Genomic DNA, 21,948 nt, shown 5'->3' with positions numbered 1-21,948 from the left:
GTGTTTAATAAATTAGCGTAATCTATTCCGCAAGCGGCCTGTGAGCGCGGTGTTTCCTCCAGTTAAGGGAAACATTTATATTCTCTCCGGCCCGCGCTCCGGGCGCCCCGGGAGCCCCCGCGCCCCCCCCGGAGCCCCCCCGCGCCCCCCGCGCCCCCCGCCGCAGCCTCGGGGGCCCCCTGCGCCCGGCCCGGGCGCTCGCTCCCGCGGGGGGGCCTCCCCGCCGGCTCCCCGGGAAGTAGGAATTCCTGACGGGGCCGGAGGGGGAGGGGAGCGCGGGCGTCCTGACGGGATTCGAGGAAGCCCCGCGGAGATGATTTAGGGGCCGCGATAATTCACTCAATAGGGGCCTGGGGCGGCTCGCGGGCGCGGGCGCGGGCGCGGGCGGGCAAGTGCGGGCGCCTCGAAAGGGCGCGCGGCGAGGTGGGGAGCGGCCCCCTCAGCGACATTCCAGAGCTTTCAGCAGGAGCGAGCCGTGCACGGCCGTACTCTTTCATCCGCCCGCTGTGGTGGCCTTTAGCTTCCTCTGCGTGAATATTAAATTTGAGATGGCGCCGCAGCAGCACGTTTTGGAGAGTGTTCTTTGGGCTGTTATTTGTATGGTTGGTTTAGCTTCTCGTTTGTTAACCTTTTAAAATGAATATCGTTGAAAATGGATAACTGTGCAACCGGAACTCGCAAAGATTAGGGGAAATATAATGCTTTGGGACAGGTTGTTACTAAACCAGGTAGAGGACGGAAGTTTTTATTGATCAAAACACAAAAGGTATAGAGAGCGAGTCAGTAAATGGCGAATTACGCTGACAATTCCCAATTTTCATGCAGATTTGGTGAAGCTGCCCCATTCAAAGCCACCACCGGCAGCCTGAATGAGACCACAGAGCGGGGAACACAGATGGGACTTGGCCACAGACACCCTGAAAAGTCAAACTCGCATCGGGGAAAATACTTCCAGAGAGTGTTTTCTTGGACAGGTAAAACTCCGTTTTGCTTTGAAAAGACAAAGACAAACTCTAGTTTGATTGTAAAACAGTTTCTTCAAATGTAGATTCTTATCTGGGGTGGGAGTGGGGGGGTGTAAGGGGGTAGTGAGGGGCCATGAGGAGGGGTGGGGGGGTATTTGCTTGAGATTTTACAAACCCAAGAAGTTTAAATGTGGAAATGCAGTGGTTCTGATTACAACTATAACAACAACAACAACAAAAAAACCATTTTCTCCTTTGGTGTATTATTTCCTGTTTGGTTTCAGTGGCCACTTTCCCGGGCCTATCTGCCATTAAATCAGAGTCCCAGCCAGGAAGGATTTTAGCAAATACAAAACCTTCCCTGCGTTGTGCCCCACACATTTGTGTGGCCTAACACTCCTCCCTCCAAAAATCTTATATTTGCAGAATAAAGCAACAACTTTGACCTCCTCCCTTTTAATAGTAAAAGTGGCTCTTCCAGATATGCTGCATCCATTTTTTTTTTTTTTTTTTTTTAATCACAGCTGCATTCTGTTATTTTAACAAAACAACTGGCAGGTCTCTATTCACAGAGCTGCTCTGCCACATAGGATACATAAGATGCATAATTAATATGTCCTTTAAACGACTTTCTTAATCAAAAAAGACACTAACTATATGTAAAATTATTCACTTACATATATTGGTTTGTGTGATTTTACACAATGACAGTAAAGTTGGTAGCAGAATATATTTTTATATACAACAAAACTTAGCAAATGTGTTTTGGAAGGCATGCATGGTGAAGGTAGTATTAATACTTGTGTTCCTCCTGTTTATATCGCACCATCTCCTAGTAAAGATGTTATATTTTATACAGAGTTGTAAACTACTTTGAAATATAGTAAGAGGCTCTGTTTTATATAAAATAAAGGTCCCTAATGTACTATGTAGTGAGTCTCTGGACAAAGACAAGCATCCTTTAAGGCTGGTGGTTTCCCGCCACCGCCTCTTCCAGTCCTCCGACCCTTGACTTTGCTCAGGGTGTCCCTGAAAAGCATTCAGTGCCAGCTGTGGTCGATGCTGGACCAAGTTCCGAGAAGGGAGTTCCTCCTGGACTTAAGAACTATCATCCTTTCCCTCCTCTTGTGAAAAGTCATTCTCAGCCTGACTAAGGGAACTCAAAATAGGAAATCTATTTGCAACATCTCTTTTTGTTTTTCAGAAATAGGATGTAGTAGAAAGCCAGAGAGCAAAGATGTTCCAAGACATGGGTAAGCACATATCCCCAAACTGTTGAGTCTTGGCGTAATTGGTCGTGTTTAAATGATACCACGGGTTTAAACAGCTTCGGGCACACTAAACATATTACCACCAGACAGTTCCCCTGTTTGGGGAACCCATTACGTGCAGATGCAGGGATGGCATGGAGGAGCTACAAACGCAGAGATTGCTCAGCTTTCTGGGAGCCCAGCCTCCACACACAGGCATCAGCAGGCACAAGGCCACCTGCCTTCCAACAAAGGGGGCCCGAATGTGACATGGTGCACATAACCAAATACTTTTGAGGATGTTGGGGACAAGATCTTTGAAATCAAGAAAGCTAGGAGTTGGGTGGGCAAGGAAATATAAATACTTTTAAAGTCTCATTTTTTGGGCAGCCCTGGTGGCTCAGCGGTTGAGCGCCTCCCTTCGGCCCGGGGCCTGATCCTGGAGACCGGGGATCGAGTTCCACATCAGGCTTCTTGCACCGGGCCTGCTTCTCCCTCTGCCTAGGTCTTTGCCTCTCTCTCTCTCTCTGTGTCACAAAGACCTAGGCATAAGGAGAAGCAGGCCCCGTGCAGGAAGCCTGATGTGGGACTCGATCCCTGGTCTCCAGGATCAGGCCCCGGGCCGAAGGGAGGCGCTCAACCGCTGAGCCACCAGGGCGTCCCAAGTCTCATTTTTCTAATAATAAATTCCAGGGTTTCTTCTCATTAAATAAATAAAGGTGAAGAAAACGCATAGCTAAGTATTCAAGTTATCTTCCCTTCATTAAAAATATCACTATTTAAGCTACTAAATACTATGAAGACCACATAAGTTTTTTTTAAAAAGATTTTATTATTTATTTATTTATTTAATTTATTTATTTATTCATGAGAGACACAGAGAGAGAGGCAGAGACACAGGCAGAGGGAGAAGCAGGCTCCATCAGGGAGCCCGATGTGGGACTCGATCCCAGGACCCCAGGATTACGCTGTGGGCCCAAGGCAGACGCTAAACCACTGAGCCACCCAGGGATCCCCAGGACCACATAATTTTAAAAAAGAAAGAAAGATAGGCCTTTCTGTGACTGAAAGAAGTCAGCTGAAGCGCTGAAGAAGCGCTTGAAGACCGCAGAGTGGCCTCTACAATCCTCTCGTGCACCTCCCTCCGGTAGATCCCAAGTCCATGACAAATCACAAGAGATCACTGTTTTGGAAAGCTGAAACCACTCTTGTTTCAGTAACGTGGGTGAAATACATTGAATTTAATTAAAATAAGTTTATACTATAAATTGGCCTAAGCTTTGTGGAAAGCAATTCGGCAATATGCATCAAAAGCCTTATAGAGGGGCGCCTGGGTGGCTCAGTCAGGTAAACATCTGCCTTGGGCTCATGATCCCCAGGTCCTGGATCCTGTCCCCCATCGGGTGCCCTGCTCAGCGGGGAGTCTGTTCCCCCACCTCCAACCCCCCCACCCCCCCACCCCCGCTGCTCGTGATCTGTCTCTCACAGACACACACACTCTCTCTCAAATAAATAAATAAAGTCTTAAAAAAAAAAGCCTTAAAAAGTTCACTTCATTTACTCTAATAATTCTACCTCTGGGACCTGTCTCTAGGGAGATCATCTGAAATGCAAACAAAGAGGTAGGTTAAAAGATGATTATCTTTAATATTTCTAGTAATAGGATAAGACTGAAACCACCCAAACCTCCAATAATCGGAAATAGTGAAGTAATACAAGAGAATTTAATAAATCCATCTTCAATTTTATAGGCTGCTCTGACCTGTGTAGAACAATACAGAGGAGAGCAATGTCAACACAATTATCTCTGGGTGGTGGGAATATGTATTTTCCCCCACACTTTGTAAGTTTTTCTCTAATGAGGATGTATTACTTTTCTAATATACATCTTTTCATATAAAATACCAATTTTATACACTCGTGCACACACACACAAAATACATTAATTCTTTTACTGTTTATAACATTATAAGCTGACAGGCAAACCAGAAATCTCAGAGTCAAAACTAACCTCAGTTAGTTAGATGTGTTTCCCTTAAATAACCACATAAAAATAATTCATGTCAAGCAATGTGTATCTACATGTTTTCTTCTTTATCTAATAAAAAAAAATTCATGTCTAGTTAGCATTGTGATTTCCTTTTGTGGACATGTACAGGTAGGAAATGTTCCATGCGTGGTTAGAAGAATCAGGCTTTCAGGTGGCCAGGCCACATTTCATCGTGATTATCTACAGTTCACACTTGCCACTTGGGGTACCCTTACTTCTTTATTATTACACAAATAATAGCAAACTGCGAATTTCCAAGGACATCTGCTTTCAGGCAGGCCACTGCATTATCTGCAAAAATCTGTTTTCAGCAGCAGACTATCCAGAAATCTGACCCCTTGGCTCTTTTCTTTCTTTTTTTTAGCTAGGTCAAGTGGCTGTCCCAGTAGCACCATCAGTATATTCAATAAAAATCAAGTATATCTTGTGTTTGAAACATACATTATAAATAGATGTATAGATGGAGCAGATATTGAGAAAAGAAATGGTAAAGATTATGAATATTAAGATTTATATTAATCTATAAGCCTATTAAAGTACAGTAAAACCTGTCCTTCAGACCACCTTTTTAAAGATATCACCTCCCTGATGGGACCACTAAATTTCGGGCCAAATTATTTTCCCATAAAGAACAATGAAAAGAAAATGATTATATTAAGACTACTTCTACTATGGTTTCTTTTCATTGTTCCGCCAAAAATGATTCCAAACAGTAAAATAACATTGATTTTGACCTTGTTAATGAACCTGAAGAACTTCATGAAATACTCAAATGCTGATTTCCATTTTTAACAGGAAAAAAAAAGGACCCTCTGCCTCACATTGTCGAAAACACCAGCAGCAGGTAGGGATAATTTCATTGGTATTCGGCAGATGTAGCTTATCTTGATATCGCTAATGTTCCGTAAGGTTTGTCATGTGGATTTTTCTTTGTGCCAAAAGCTGGAGATGATTGTGTGATTTGTAAAATATTGAAGAAGCCTTCAAACCGCGAGGTTTATTGCATTTCTTTTCGGTTTCAAGGATTCTCACATACGATATTACTGAAGTGATTTTCAGTTTTCCAAAATGCCACTCTCTCCCAGGGAACAACTTTGTCTCCTTTGGCCTGCAAGGACTCCCTGCGGCTCTGACCGGCTTTTCTTCTAGAGAAAACCGCACGAGGTGGGCCCTGGCTCCCGTAATCAGGCTCCCCTCCAGCTCGCTCATGCCAGGCCAAATGCCCAGGCCCCCTCCCCTGTGCTGGGCTTCCAAGGCATATCCCCTAACTGTTGAGGTCTCTGCAATTGCTTTTCTTTGCAGCCTACCAAGAACACAACAGGATGGCTTTTTGTCATGTCTCCTCTAATATCCATCTATTTAAATAGGACTTAAAAAATGCAGAGAGAGAAGGACTAGTCAGGTGCCGAGACATTGATATTGATACCAAGGTATTGATATTGTACCAAGAATACATCTTCAAATTCTCCAACAAAAGGTAAACAGGTGAACAACAGCTGCACGTTTCCAGGCCTTTTTGGGGGGCTCCGCTAGACCCCATAGTCTTGAGGGTAGGAACCTGGTGCTGTGTGTGTCGCTGTGCCCAGCTTTGAGCCCAGGACCTACCGTCATCAGCAGCCAGCAAGCCACTGTGGAACTTAACCAAGTTACTGGTCACACCACCCATCTCAGCCTCGTTCTTTAGCTGGAGGTCTCTGGACAGTCACCAGCTCAGAATCGCAGTCTCTCAGTGCCAGAGCGGGGCTTGGAACATTCTAGTTCAGCCTTCACATCTTAGAGAGAGTCACTGAGGTCTTGAAGGAAGCCATGCCTCAAGAGGTCAGTACCCGTAGCCATGGACTCAGGGGTGAAATCACAGGTACTTATTTCTGTTCCTACAAAGAAGGGACCCATGATGGACAAGAAGAAGAAAAACCAGGAGGAGGAAGAGATTTTAGTTGATAGCTTATAGTAATAAGCAGCTAGCTGTGTGTGGTGTGAGCTCAAAAATCAACTATAAACATTCACAGCTTAATCCTCCAAGTGCCAGCATGTCATAACAATACATTTTCTTTTTTCAAGCAGGGTTTATTTTTTTCAGTGTGAGATGGAGACAGTAAGACCCAGGAGACAGTGAGTGAGTTGTGGCATTTAGTAACTTGGGTTTGAATTCCAGCTGTGCCATTTGCTAGCTGCATGACCTCGGGCAAGTCACTCACCCTCTCTCTGGGCCTCAGCTTCCTCATCTGTAAAATGGGCATAATAATTCCATCAGTCTCCCCGAGTCATTCAAAGACCAAAGGAGATGACAGATGCCAACACATCATGTGAGACAAAAGTAAATTGTTACCTTGAAAATGAACTCCAAAGCCATGGCCACGTGTACGAAGAAAAGAAAGCAGAGGTGAAGAGGAACGCACACACTCATTTTCTCTTAGATATTCTCTTTCTCTTTTAAAACTTGCTAACCGGGGCACTTGCATAGCTCAGTGATTGAGCGTCTGCCTTCAGCCCAGGGTGTGATCCCGGGGTCCTGGGATCGAGTCCCGTGTCGGGCTCCCTACATGGAGCCTGCTTCTCCCTCTGCCTGTGTCTCTGTCTCTCTCTGTGTGTCTCTCATGAATGAATAAATAAAAATCTTTTTAAAAACAACACCACACTAACAGGGTGATGAGATGTGTAATGAAACACAGACATTTGGGTATGAATCCCGCTGGAGCCAGAGGGGACACCCCACCGACTCTTCCCACACAGTCACCTTGAAACTGTCCCTGCTCCTCCTCTCCCCAGGCAAGGAGGGTGCGTAGCTAGAGAACTAGCCTGGCTTTCTCCTACCCCCTCCCAGGGGCCTTCCTGCTCCTGACTAGGGACACCTAAGGAAGCTCACATCTTTGAAGATGAGGGTGGGATTCCTAGGAAGAATATTATAATTTTCTTTCTGCTTCCTCAGTCTCCTTGTCTCTTCCCAATTCATCCAAGGTGGTGACAGTGTCCTCTCCTTAGACGTGCCCTAGCTCTCCATCCGCTGATTCATTTTCCTGGAGGTAAACAGACCAGAGTTCTCCGTGAGCTTAATGCCCTTTCCTCTTCCTTTGTCACCAATCTACAGGGAAAACAAGCCGCTTCAGTCTTTGGCATCAGGAACTAGAGTAAAAAAAAAAAAAGAGGGCATGATTTTTGTCCCACTTTTGCTGTTTCTATGGGGACAAGTCGTGCTTATTTTGCATGCTCATTGCTAAGATCAATGGTGCCAGGCCGTGAACATCCATTATTCTGGACTGAAATTTGCTTTCTCTGACATTGAAAGGACACTTGGCATGAGCAGATAGTCACTCAACAAACATTTGCTGAGGTGTTACCTGTGCTAAGCACTGGGCTAGGAGTTAGAGAAAGGAGCAATGATGTACTGTCCTTCTGAGGGGGACCTGTCATGCATTTCTGGAGAGGTCTTGTTTGCTTTTACACTAACCTTATACTAAAGTTATCCAAAGCATCTTTCCTTTCCAGGGCAGGGGCCTGACATAACGCTATGCATCTCCTCAGGGTGCAAGAGATACTCATGAAATCAGAGAGTCTTAGAACCTCTGATTGGACAGGACCACTGAATCGTGCTCTGTACTGAACCAGTGAGGACAGAGAAGCCTAGAGAGTAATCGGCTCTCTGGAAGCTGCCTAAGGGGGCCTATCTCACCTGGCTGGAGGAGTGTAGGGCTGGTCATCGTACTGACCAGGTATGTGCTAGAAGATGGCTAGATGTCCCTTCCATTCTGGAGAGTCTGGGCAGACCAGAGAGAATGGGTGTGGCCTGACCAACAGGCCCTCTGGAGAGTTCAAGAAGCTGGAGCAGTGTGAACTGCTGTGGGTTTGTGCCATTGGCCGTGTTTGCGTTCGCCATCACTATCAGCATCAAGTTCACTCACGGCTTTGTTAAGTGCTTTGGGATTTCTCAAGTATAAAAGGTGCTATATAAAATCAATCACAGGAAACTCTGCTGCTGGCAGCTCAGAACAGCTACAGTAAGCGGTGTCCACTCAATCAATAGTCCCTCACTGAGAAGAGGAAAGTATACCATTAAAAAGATGTGCTCTTAGAAAAAACTTCCCTCAAGTAAAAAAAAAAAAAAAAAAATCCTACCTTACAAAGAGTGTGCAGAAAGCATACAATATACTATTCCTCCAAGAGCAATATTAAACATGATGGAAAGGGCTGCTTACTGCTTACCAATATTTTTGCTCTCATTTTAACCATGTAAGAACGCAAACTGACACTGAGTAGGAGAAAGCTTGTAGGCCTCATCCAGGAAATGTCTATTAGACTTTAAAATCCAGCTATAACATAAAAATGAAATCAGCTCTCTGACATCAGGGTAGAAAAAAGTAATTTCTAAAAATTGCTTTCCAAAGAACAATATGCCTGTTTGCAACACGGTACACTGTCTGCCTTTAATTATGTTTGAGTAGGAAAATATATAGATGCGTGACATTTTATGATGTTAAGAACTGGGATCCTTGCACAATCCTGAAAGCATATTGATCTGGGTTGTTTTGGAATTTCATTTTACTTCAAAAGGTAAAAAGTGTCCCCCCCCCCCCAATCATGTTACCATACACACAAATTCATGATATTTCTTAAAGATATGCCATAGTAGTTTAAATAGGTGAAAAACTCAGGGCGAAGATATCTTACAATATTTTTAACCCACAAACTACTTTTTGTTAAATACCAAAAAGATTGTGGCCGACGAGAGAGAGAGAGAGAGAGAGAGGAGAGAGCACATGTCCACAAGAGCTTTCTAAGCAAACAGTGGTGACCGCTGACAGTCTCCCACCCACCTGTATCTAGGAAGAAAGCCCTCGAAGACTATGCCTGACGAAGTACTCCTGTGGTCTGAAGGAGTCTTTTAAATCAGTCATCAGTGTCTGTTCAGGTCTTTTCCTCAAACTGTAATATGAGAGTTCAAACTGCTGCAGCAGAAGTGATTAAAACCTTACATTGACAAGAAAATGTGTAGGTCCTTTGTACAAGCATTTTAAACTCCAGAGGGCACCAGAGCTCCCTGGGGGGGGATTTGCTGGGTGTCCACTTGGAGGGCTCACAGACCTCACCTCAAGAAATTGTGTGCCTACACCCCTGGTGGCCTTAGGAGACAGCTGTGGCTGGTGGACAGCAGTCTGCCCAAGGTCACCCACTAGGCGCTTGGAGCACCTGGACCATACAAACCCCCACCTCCCACCCGTGTCACACAGCCCTGCTCTTTTCTCTTCACCACCTGGTCCTTCCCTCCGAGATGGCTTTGATTATAATGGTTCCGAGTTGTTCACCTTCATGGATAACTCCAGAGTAGCTTCACCCTCTTCTTTCCTTTTACGGAGTTTTGTGCAATCATTTCAGTCTAGGAAACTGAAATCATTTCAGTTTGTTGTGCCTAGTTATAAACCTAGTACTGGTTATTTTGATGACTGGTTTTGAAATTCTCAAGAACTCAGGGTGGGGGAGGGAGAAGTCGGGGGAAGGGGGGGTGTGGACGGGTCAGTATACATTCTAGTTTAGACTGGCAAGACTCACGGCCCCGTTGGTGGGCCAACCTTAGATTTCAGCAGTTTCCTTAAAATGAACATATTTCCCAGAGTCCGACCACTTTGCCAGAAATTTCCGATTTAATAAAAATTTTTAATTTTAAATCTAGATTTAGTCATACTCAAAATTCCAGGTGACTCATTTTTTTCTTGGTTGACATAATTTATGTCAGTTTACTCAACCCTCTTAAAACCTAGCCACATCAAACAGGGGGAAGCTTAATAATTCAGACATATCCTAAAGTCTGTACACCAAAGGCAATCCTTGAAACTCCAGGAGTGATTATCATATAAATAAATCTGTAAGTCTTCAGCAGAATTATTTAAAAACCTGCCAAATATTCCTTGGTGGTAACCCATTGTAGTAGGATCCAGAGAGAGCCATGGGTAAGCATGACAGTTTTGTCCTAAGTTCTCCATGAAATATTTTATTAATTAATGATAAAGTCAATTTCTTCGAGTCTTAGTTTCCCCCCGTAAAGTCTGAAGGAGGTCAAAAGTCCCAAAGTAGAAAGAGTAGGCGATCAAAGGAGCAGAAAACTGGCAGAGGAATAATATGACTTCAGTCTCAAATAACTGCCATATAGCAACTCTTTCAAATACTGAAAATCTCCTTAAATTTTTAATTCTGCTCCATGATTTCCAGATAAATTAGCAAAGAATAATGCCCACTTTCGATTATTTCTTAGTTATTAAAAAATTCATTTTTATATGCCAGAAAAGCTGTCTAGCGTTTAAATGCCCAAATAACTAAAATTGACCAGTAGGACAAAAACATTTGATTTTTTTCTCGTATGCCTACAGTGTTTACGGCTTGATTGGAATAATAATATATCTGAGGAATAGGTAGAAACTTTAGTTGTGCATGTCTGTGTGACACGGAGCAAGGCATCGGACCTTCTGGGTCTTAGTTTTGCCATCTGTAAAGAGGGTTCAATGGTCTCTAAACTTCCTTCCACATCTAGGAGTTCACAAAATAAGATCTACAAAGTGTAATAATTGGATGAACTAAATGTTTCCTGTGTGCATTCCAATTTTTATCACAACAATATATATTATTAATCTTTTCAGAAAACTTAGTATCCATTTGCGGATATGTTGGTTATGTATTGTTGTTCTCATGGGGGTCAGGAGCTTAAGTTTTATGTCCAATCAGCAGCTTGGATGGATTTATGGTTCTCTGCCCGGATTAAACCTACATTGAAATCATTCAGCATATTGTTAGTAAATCACTTGCAGATCCAGCTTTATGATTTTCTTGCAGCAAATGGGTTAAAAGGAATTTCAGGTTTTGCAACTTCTAGAATATGTTCTGCTATCCTTGTCCGCAGTAGAGGCAGTGCACGGGCTTTCTGCAGCCAGCTACTGAAATTTTCAATAGTGAAAATTTATTTGCCTCTGTTATCCAAATATGCAGATAGCCGGATCACCATTTTCTGAAAACATATTAAATGGAGTGGCACAGAAGGCTGGCTGTGGCAGCGAAAAAGGCAATTTCGGACAATTCAAGGGAATCTACAGCCAGGTCACAACTCATTCATAGCTTCACTATAAAAATCCCAGCCTCTAAAGGGGAAGGCTCTCGTGATGCAAGAGAAATAAGTGGGAGCTGTACCAAAGTACATTATATTGTGACACAAAAAGCATAAATCATGTGTGTATGAAAATCATAAGCCCTAAGCTTTAGAGAGAGTTGTGCAATTGACAATCAAATGGAGCTTAAAAGGAATTACGAGGTTTTCAACTAAAGTCTTGAAATAAAGAAAGTAATATTTTACGGCAAAAAATTGCAAATGTCAAGTTTAAATCATAAGACTTTGCACCATTGAGCTACTAGCTAGTTCTATAGCGTCTTCAGTCCTTAACGCAGGGAAAGACCAACTTTCATGCTCAATAAAACTTAAGAACTTTAGAAATACATTTAGGAACATAATTCATGTATTTGTGACTTTTTCCCTCCCTAAATGGCTAATTGTAGGAGAAAAATGAGTGAGCCCAAGAACTTCCCGGCTGGTAACCTATCCAGCATTTGCTTCGGGGTTCTCGGGCCTTTAAGGTGGGGCCGCCGGGCGCGGGGTCACCACGGAGCCGGGGCCTGGGCGGTGGGGGCGGGCGTCGCGCTCCGGGGCTGCGGAGACGGCCCCCGCCCCCCCCCGCGCCCCTCGCGCCCCCCCCCCGCGTCCCCTGCACCCCGCGCCCTCCCCCCGACCCCGCGACCCGCGCTCCCAACGGGGCAGCTAAACGTTATGCGGAGACGCGGGCCAAAGTCGCAAGATCCTGGAGAGAAGGACCCGGTTCGCACAACTGTGTCTTGGGAGCCGTGAATTCGGGAGCAGAAAGCAGAAACGACAACAGGAAGGTCAAGGCGCTGCGCCCTCGGCCTGCGGGCGCGCGCACAGGTGGCCCTCGGCGGGGGCGCCGCGCCGGGATCCCGTTGTGACACATAAACTCCAATTTGGCCCCAAGTCACTGCGAGTGGACACTGCCACCAACGGCTCTGACACCGGGTTATTTGTTGTCGCTGTTCGCCGTCCCTGTTTGCACATTAATCCAGTGACAATTAGGTGTCAGCGAGCGTGGTTTCTGCTTAGCTGATAGCCTTGGGCTGCGCGGAGGCCCTAATCAGGAGGGTAAACTCCGCTATATTTCAATTTGGAGAAGCGCTCTTCCGCTAAGAGGCCCCTGGCACTGCGATAAATAAAACGCCTATTTACTCTATTGCCACACTTAGACATCTAATGCACTTACTACCGGCCCCCTAATCATAGCCCACGGTTAAATCCGCCTATAAATCACTCCGTTCTCATCCTGCACATTAGTGAAGCCATTTTCCCCAAACCCCACAATGAGCACTGTTTCCTTTTCTTGTTAGTCAAAAGCTAGATGATTTTTATTAGGTTAAAGACGAGTTCACAGATGGTAAATCGCGTGGAGAGAAATGAGCTGGAGAGTCACACCTAGTCGGCGCTGGGACGCGGGCCTCGAACCCGCGACCACCCCCCCGCCCCCCGCGGCCGCCCCCGGGCCCCGCCGCCTGCACGCCCAGGGCTGCGGCCTGGGGTCGGCGCCCGGACCGGCTGGGCCTGCCCCGCCCCCCGCCCCCCCCCCCTCCACGCGCGCCCGCGGCCCGGTCCGCCCGGAGCTGGCCGCGCTCGGTTCCCACCGACGCCTGCTCCGAGGCCAGACCCGCTGGAGGCCCGGCCCCCGGGGACCGCGCGCCACAAAGCCCGGCCCGCAGCCCCTGCTCCTCGCCTTCCTTTTCAATTCTCCCCCGATCTCAGGTGGAATTAGGAGGATTAAAGCGGCGAGTAAATGAGGCGAGTGTGCAAAATGACTCCTTTCTGAACCAAACGGCAGGCTCCGTGCTGGGGAAATGAGATGCACATTTAAATCTCATCCATCCACCGCCTGCGGCCACCGCCGTGTACCTGCCTACTTAGCCCAAGGGTTAATTAATTGAGGCTTCAATGCACTATTGCAAGAGCATTATTGCATTTGATACTCTACATCTGTGATTTAAAACTCTTTCAGTCCCTTGTCAGCAAGGGAGGGTTTTTAACTAGGAAATTAGCATTCAGATAAGGGAACGCTCTATTTGCTTCTGAAAGGAAGGAAATATTAAGGATGCTGGTGCACAAACCGGGCTGTCATATCCTGTCCCATCCTGGAGGGAGCGCGAGGGCCCGGCTCCCCCGGGACCGGGGCGACGGGCGGCCCCGCGCAGCGAGGAGGGGACCCCGCTCCTCGCGCGCCGCGGCCCCGCGAAGCCCGACCAGGGATGGCCTCCCCACCTCGTAGGAGCGGGTGCTTCTTAAAATGCATTGCCACGTTAGCTCGCACGCGGGCTTTCTGACTTCCCTGCGGGCTCGGGCAGAGCAGGTGACCCAGTTTCTTAAGGAAGAAGGAGCGGTAAACATCGCAACAGAATTCTAATGACTGACGCACAAGCGCCGCCAAGATTGCTGTTGGTGATGGTTTGTCCTCAGGATTTTAAGTGTTGGACTCAAGAGCTGAACCCACTTAAACACACTTTCCTTACTTATCATTCTTCAGCAATTCTAACATCATTTCACTGCTGCCCACATTTGTGTGCCCGTGTGCACGCGCGTGTGTAATGAACTACAGAACGACAAAAAACAGGGGCTGACAAACCAATGTTCTGGATCAGAAACCGGTTAGGCTCATGTCACCTAATCACCCTGTAACGTCATCTGTTGATGTCGCTTTCATGCAAAATGCAGGCTCACTTTAAGTTCTGGACTCACTGAGTAAAAATCTATTAAAAACAAAAGAAAACAAGGACAACAGCAAAAAAGAAAGCCAGTCGCCCCTGTTGGCACTTGCTAACTATAAGGTGTAAACAACCGCTGGTGGCAAAAAGAATAAAATGTTCCTTTCCTTGAGTTCCCCATGACCAGGAGAATTTGGGAAACTCAGGAATCCTCCACAGCAAACACTTTGCCAAGTGCAAGGCGTTGTAATTTCTTTTCTATTGATGCTGCTGGACCATGGGCCTTAATAGCCGGAAATAACATCACCTACAGTGGAACTGAGTTGGGATGCCCAAGTCAACAATCCAATCCGAATGGAAGTTCTTTGGGATTCCCATTAATCAGGCCTAAGGTTGGGAAGTAGATCTGACAGGGTGTGTGTGTGTGTGTGTGTGTGTGTGTATGACGTCAGTATGTTACTTCTTTCTAATAATGATCCAGATTCTGTCTTTGGGTACCTCTTACCAAATGATCAAGTATCCAGAAGTCTCCTTTGCATATGCTAATCAATACCTGCCTTGTTCAAAACCTACTTTTTACAACTCCTCAGCAGCATTAAAAAAAAAAAAAAATCAGAAAAAGGTGGTGATACTAATGAGAAATAATAGACAGGCTCTGTGTCTGCCTTATGGTTTCTTGGCTATTTCCATTCAAACCTTGAGTCAAGATGCCAATTTATAAGTTACTTTGGTCCATTTTGTTCCAAAAGACCAAGTACTCTAACATTGTTATGTACATAACATTTCAAGTGTTTTATGTAATACATCCAGTCCGTATAACATCGTCTCATTGGTGGCAGTCACCTTTCTGCTACCACATGCAGAGAGACCAGATATTTTCATTATTTTAAACCCGTTTGATATAATCCTCCAGAAATAGGAAAACTAGAACTTGCTTTTCTGTCAGCTTTGTACCACATTTTTTTTGACATTGCTCACACTGGTTCTTATAGGAAGGCTTTTTCCCTTGACTCCTGGGTGGCCTGCGTTGGGGTCTTCCAAATAAAAGAGCACCGCAGGAAGAACGCATAGCATTTTGGAAGAGGAGAAACACATAAGTAACTCAATAAGCTCTGAAAATTGATAAAATGAAATGGTGAATTTTTGAATCTATATACTTGACAGCTATGCTTGAGGGATATTCCGTGACATCAATCTCCTGAGATTACTCCGCTTTCACAACAGAAGGAGAGATCTCCACGTTTGGAGTGGCTCACAGGCCCGCCTGGACGCCACTTGGTATTTGGGAAGAAACATGGAGCTATGTACTGAACGGCTTGATGACGATGTGTGCAATTCGAGCATCTTTCTTAAGGATGGAGCCAGCAAAATCTGCACCGGGAAACAGACTCTGTCCAAAATATAATGAAACAAAGTGAAAGTGACATTCTTGCCAGGAAACTGGTCCCCAGCAAAAGTTTTCTGCAGTAAGTAACGTTAATATCTAAGGCTGCAGAGCATAAAATCAGCCACAAGACTTTCTCTAATTCATGAGTCCATTCCTCATGAATCCCAAATCCCCTCTCGCTCCGTCTCTTCCTAGGTCCAGGTGGAACTTCTCTTGCTGGTTCCCAAACAAAGCGCTAAATGACACCCTCAGCTTTCCATTCTGTAGGGTCAGAGGGGCACATATTCCTCTCCTCCAATACCACTGATACCCTGACAGAAGCAAGGAGCACGTGTCCTCTTGAAGCCTCCCTACCGCCTCCTCGCGGAGCACTACCCAGAGTAGGCTCGGCACAAAGAACTTGCTGGATCAACTGGTGAAATCTCATTATGACCCAAAGGGCCATTCCAAATCCCCAGGATGCTGTTTTGTTGTACTGGAAAAACAGCCAAAAAGTGAGCCCTTGCCTAAAGCTGGGAGATTCTAAGGTGTGTACAGATATGTGCAGTGAGACTGGCCTATAGAGCTCCTGCGGGGCAGCCCAGAGAGAGGACGGGTTGAGGACCCCTAGGCGCACCCCATTCCCAGATGGCCGACTTTGGGCAAAGTGGAGGGGGAGACTTCCTCGTGAGAGATCTGCTGAGCAAGGTGAGGATCAAGTGACTTAAGGAGGAGGAGGAGGAGGAAGAGGAGGAGGAAGGGAAGGAGGAGGAAGGGGAGGAGGAAGAGGAGAAGGAAGGGAAGGAGGAGGAGGGGGAGGAGGAGGAGGAGGAGGAAGGGAAGGGGAAAGGAAAAGAGAAGAAGAAGAAACAACCAGCACCAGTCTTTCTTTATGTAGAAACCGGGACCCGTTTGCCAACCAAAAGATTCTAAAGCTTCCCTGTTTACTTACCTCTGTTCACTGCTTCGAGCAATCCATGGATCGTGGGGACCCACTTCCCCATTCAGGATGCAAAGTTGGGTGAGGGATCCCAATTCTCCTCTTCCTCCCAGGGGTAGATCGGAAAGAATTCTCTCTGTCCCTGTTCTGCAGATGCAGAGGGGACAGGTTCCTCCCCTTCTCCCCTCCCCCCCGGCCCACCCTGGAAGCCCCAGCAGTAAAAGCCATGAGAAGAGAAAGGCAAGAACCACCTCAAACTCCTGGAATCCAGAGGGAATGAAACATACGTCATGAACACAAAGACCAGCCCATAAACAAGTACCTCAGCCTTTCCTGGTAGCAAAGGAAGCTCACGATGAAAAGTTTAAGGGAAAACACTTTTAAAATAAGGTGTCTTGGGCAGCCCTGGTGGCTCAGTGGTTTGGCACCGCCTTCGGCCTAGGGCCTGATCCTGGAGACCCAGGATCGAGTCCCGCGTTGGGCTCCCTGCATGGAGCCTGCTTCTCCCTCTGCCTGTGTCTCTGCCTCTCTCTCTCTGTATGTCTCTCATGAATAAATAAATAAAATCTTTAAAAAAAAAAAAAGGTGTCTTATTTTGGTATTAACCGAAAGAGGTGTGAGTAGTGTAGGCAAAGATGATTTTTTTTTTCCCAGAGGGGAAAGGGCAGCATAGTTGCTTTAAAAACAATAAAACAAATTGAAAAGTGCCAGATCTTTAAGAGAAAAGAGCAGCCTTCTAATGATCGGTTTTCTTGTCCTTAGGAAAGAAAAGCAAACTCACACAGAGGCTTCTGCACGAGGGCCATTGTATGCAGCACATAAGAAAAGCAGCAGGCATCTTTGGGGATTAAGGATCTCAAGGTCCTTACAGTCGAGGAGGCCATCTGGAAAGAGGTTATTTCATTCGCCACACCCTCAAAGTTGGCCCTGTTAGCAAGTGTAATGGGACTTTTTTCAGTTTCATAAAATATCTTGATAACTGGAAAGTGCCAGTTAATGGTAGCCTGTTCCAACTATGAATTTCACAAAGATTAATATACCCCTTTAGGTTTCTTAAGATTCTATCAGGAGGCCTCCCTTAGTCTTGGGTGTTTTACAATCTCTGTGGGCATGAGGCTCAACTGAAACTACCATTCAACAGCCTGTCATCTTCATCTGCTTCTGGCATAAAAATACATATTTTTTTCCCATAATAAAGATTTTTTATAATAGCAATAAAGTAACTCCAGAGAACATGGTTGTCTTGAGATAGCTTAACTGTGTCTGGTATCTCATAACGCCCTGGGGATACAGCAGGCCCATAATACTCCCTTTTGCTGCCATGTCTTTGCTTAATTAAGGAATAAAGCCAAAAGGTCAATGCTGAAGAAAAATGTAAATCTTCAAAACTTCTCATTCTTGACCCAAACTCTGTGTCATAAAACCTCAGTTATCTTTGTTAACAAGGAGCACACCCACCCCGTCAGCCAGGGGACACCGGGATACACATTACATCTTTAAAATATGCTTTTGACACCATGAAAATAAATTCCTGACCTCTGGACTTGGAATTATGATTTGGCCTTCCTTGAGAGAGACCCTCACAAACCTTTTGCTAATCCTCAGTGAACAGAAAGCACTAGAGCAGGAGCCATCTCCTTCATCAGACACGATTTGCCACTGTATTTCAATGCATCAAACGTTGTGTTGACTCTCACACGGCTAGAAGGCGAGAAAGCAAGGTTTGCGTGTGTCGTAGAGAGGGAAAATGAATATGTATATTCATCTCTACGGCTTATTCGTTATTCTATTGCTGCCGTGAATGCAAAATATGATTTCAGCTCCAATCGTTTTATTAGTTCACTGATTACTGTCCATCATAATGAGCAAGGTGGTTTGGGCCCTGGTGTAGTTTACCGGAGCTGCAGTCTTTTGCGATGGTGGTTTACAGACTGTCTCCTAGGTGCCACCCTCCAAATGGATATTTCTAACCAATGATACTCATTTTAAACAGGAGATGTGCAGTCCCTAAACTGATTTGTTACCACTGGTACAAAAAAATCATAAATATTTACTTGCCTCCAAGAACTAGAACCTTCCTATCACATTCACGGCTATGCTAATTGGAGGAAAAGGGTTATTCCATTATGGAACTAATTATATGTCATCTGCTTCTCTCTCAGATGAATAAATGGACAGACAGATGCTATGCTGATCAATTAATGTTGTGATAGATCAATCAGCGGATCTGGACTTAGGTAATACGTATTTATGGAAGTCAGAATGACTTATTTTTTTTCTAGCAAATACGAGTATTCAAACGTGACTTTATTGTACAAATGGAAATAGATCAGGAGCAAAGAGTTGCCATTGTATTCTTGCTGTGAGAAAGAAAATTCATCCTTCTTCTTTTGCTTACATATTCAACAGACATTATGGCTCAATAAAAATGGGATGTTTAAATATTTGATAAACATGGGTAGAGCAACGCATTGCTAAAACTGCTAGAGTAGCTGGGCAGATTCTCATGGAAACATAAATTAGCTTGTATACAAATGGAACTGTGGTAATTCTGGCCTTAAAATTACCTCTTTCTCTTCTCTGTCTCACTTTTGTTTCTTTTCAATTGTTATCTGACCGGGCCGGGGTTTTCGCTGGCTGTGTTTCAAACTAAGCAAGCTGTCAGCTTCACTAATCACATTAAATGCATCTCACACTAGTGCCTAGACATTTGCAGGCTTCTCTTAGCTATCATCCAGTGGAAGCAAAGAGAGGGGTCTCAAGCTCTACTGATTTCACATCGTTGACCCACTCCTTATATCAGTCCGAAAGTCAAGTGCAGTCATCTCATCACTAATATGAGAGGCTCCTCAGGTTGGTCTATACCCATTTCCTGCAGCGAGTGCTGACCCTGCCATGCCCCAAGGGGGAGGCTGGTCCTGTTGCCTGGTTATAGGAGCTCCATTCCAACCAGCATGGAACTTCAGTTGGGCAGAGAGAAGTGGCATCTGATGGACCAAGAGATGCCTAAAAGGGAGGTGCATGGCTGTCCGCGGGATTTGCCAGATGCTAGTACTTTATCTAGATGAGCTCTGGACCTCATGGATAGAATACAGAAACAAAATACAAAAAGGCACAATTTCCATGTGTGTGTATGTCTACATTTTAACAGTTGTTTCACCTGGCCTCCTCTTCATGATTCAGAAAGTCTATCTGCTGTTGGTGTTTGTAAAATCCAAAAAGAGCAAGTGAAGCCATGGGATTTATAGGGTAAAATGACTGACGTGCCTGGCCGAAACAGGCTCCCATACTGATGGCTTTTAGTAAAATTAGATTAAGAGTAGGATTATAGCAAGGATGGCAAATGTGGAATTCACTCAGCAAACACAGAGGCCATCGAAGAGGTTTGAGTTTATGGAGCTGTCAAATAGATAAATAAATAAATATGCTTTGCTGAGAGCCTGCTAAATGTGCTGTTTGGAACAAGGTGATCCCCCTAAGAAAGAGAAGTAGTAATCATACTGAATTATGACTATGAGAACAGAAAATGCTGCGTCTAGATCAGGGTTTCTTGAAGTTTGGGGCATTAGCATTAGACCCAGGTACAGCTGCCCAGGCTCTGCCCTCTTGACTGAATCAGGCTGGCAGAGATGGGGAGACAAGAGTGAGGTGGAATGGGGGTGCTGAGAAACACTACATTTTTAAAAGCACTTCAGATGATTCTTGCCCGTACTGAAATCTGAAGATGCTGATGTAAGCCGTCAAGGCCTCTCATTAAATCAGAGCAAGACTCTTGCAATCTGTGTTCTAGCCATTACTTGTCTGCTGGTGTATTAGGTGCTTATAGGTGCTGTAACGAGTTACTACAGATTTAGTGGCTTAAACCAAAACAAATTTATTCTCTTGCAGTTGTGGAGGTCAGAAGTCCGAATCAGTTTCACTGGGCTCAAATGGAGGTGTTGGCAGGGTCATAACTCTAAGGGAGAATCTGTTCCTGGTCTCTTCCAGCTCCTATAGCTGTATTCCTCTTACTCTTTGGCTCGTGGCCCCCTCTTCCATCTCCCAAGCCTTCTTTGGCCCCTTCGTCTACACTCTGCTTGTCACTTGGCCTTCTTCTCCTCTGTGTCAAATCTCCTTTTGTTTCCCTCTTCCAATGACATTTATGATCAGCCCATCAGGATAATCCAGGATAATAACCCCATCTCAAGATCCTCAACTGAATTGCATCTGCAAAATCTTTTTTACCGTATGATGCAACATTCATGGGTTCCAAGGATTAGAACATGGGTATCTTTGGGGGTCATTATTTAGCCTACCTTGCCTAGTCTTGACAATTTTTCTCCTTCTTCTTTTTAAGATTTATTTATTTCAGAGAGAGTACATGTGCACACATGAGTGAGTGGAGGGGCAGAAGGAGGGGGCAAGAGAGAATCCTGAAGCAGACTCCCAACTGAGCACGGAGTCTGACCCTGAGATCATGACCTGAACTAAAATCAAGAGCAGTCACTCAACAAACTGAGCCATCCAGGCATCCCCCCCCCCAAATTTTTTAAGATCATCGAGGAATAGTTACACAATAAATTCATCCATTTATATTATACAGTTTGATGAGTTTTAAGTACGCAGTTGTATAATTACTACCACAATCAAGAGATGGAAGATTTCTAAGAGCCCCAAAACTTCTCCTATGCCTCATTATAGGAATCAGCTTTCTGTCCCTATAAGCTAGCCTTTTCTAGAATGTCATACAAACAGAATCATACAGTATGCAGTCTTTTGTGTCCTCTGGTTTCTTAGAATGATTTTTCTGAGATACATTCATATTGCTGTGTGTTGTTAATTTATTCCTTTTTATTGCTGCATTGCATTCCCTTGAATGGATATACCACAATTTCTGAATTCATTCACCAGGTAATGATGTTTGGATTGTTTTTTCTTTGGCCAATTGTGAATAAAGATGCTATAAACATTTGCTTGTAGATCTTTGCTTGTAGATCCTGTTTTTACTTCTCTTGAATAAATACCTAGGAAAGAGTTGATGGATTGTGTGGTAAAGTATGTGTTTAGCATTTGAAGAAAGAGTTGAACAGTTTTCCAAAATAGGTGGATAATTTTGCATTCTTATTAGTGAGGTATGAAAAAGTTCCAGTTCCTCTCTATCCTCACCGACACTTGATACGGTTTTTCTTTTTAATTTTAGCAATTCTAGTAGGTATGTAGCGAGATCTCATTTCACTTTTAATTTGCATTTCCCTGATACTTAGTGGTGTTGACATTTTCACGCACCAATTGGCTATTTGTTTACCTTCTGTGATGAAGTGTCTTTTCCTCACCCCCCCCATTTTAAATTGGTCCATTGGTCTTATTATTGAACTGTCAGAGTTCTTTATACATTCTACACACAGGTCCTTTATCAGATGAGTTAGGCAAACATTTCCCTTCCTCTGTGGCTTATCTTTTCACTTATTAACGTCAACTTTATTTTTAAGTTGGGAATTGGGTTCAAAAAATCCACCTAGAGTGGACTCATAATACAGAACTTTTAAAAGCAGGAAAGCTTTTAAAAAGCAAAATTAAATTAACTTATATACATTTCTTAGACCTCAGTTTTG

The 21,948-nt window shown here is 44.7% G+C and overlaps 1 long non-coding RNA gene across 1 annotated transcript; it reads left to right on the top strand.

Annotated features, from left to right (window-relative positions):
• The first annotated feature begins 257 nt into the window (after window positions 1–257).
• On the top strand, window positions 258–21,291 carry LOC144295002 (uncharacterized). The gene is made up of 5 exons (XR_013362345.1): window positions 258–602; window positions 826–974; window positions 2,170–2,218; window positions 5,061–5,109; window positions 17,120–21,291. It is a non-coding gene; the product is annotated as an uncharacterized LOC144295002 (long non-coding RNA).
• Window positions 21,292–21,948: the final 657 nt, after the last annotated feature.

The sequence above is a fragment of the Canis aureus genome, chromosome 2 (assembly GCF_053574225.1).
Source record: "Canis aureus isolate CA01 chromosome 2, VMU_Caureus_v.1.0, whole genome shotgun sequence".
Lineage (NCBI taxonomy): Eukaryota > Metazoa > Chordata > Mammalia > Carnivora > Canidae > Canis > Canis aureus.
The sequence above is the reverse complement of the archived record's forward strand: the minus strand, read 5'-3'. Positions and strand labels throughout refer to the sequence as shown.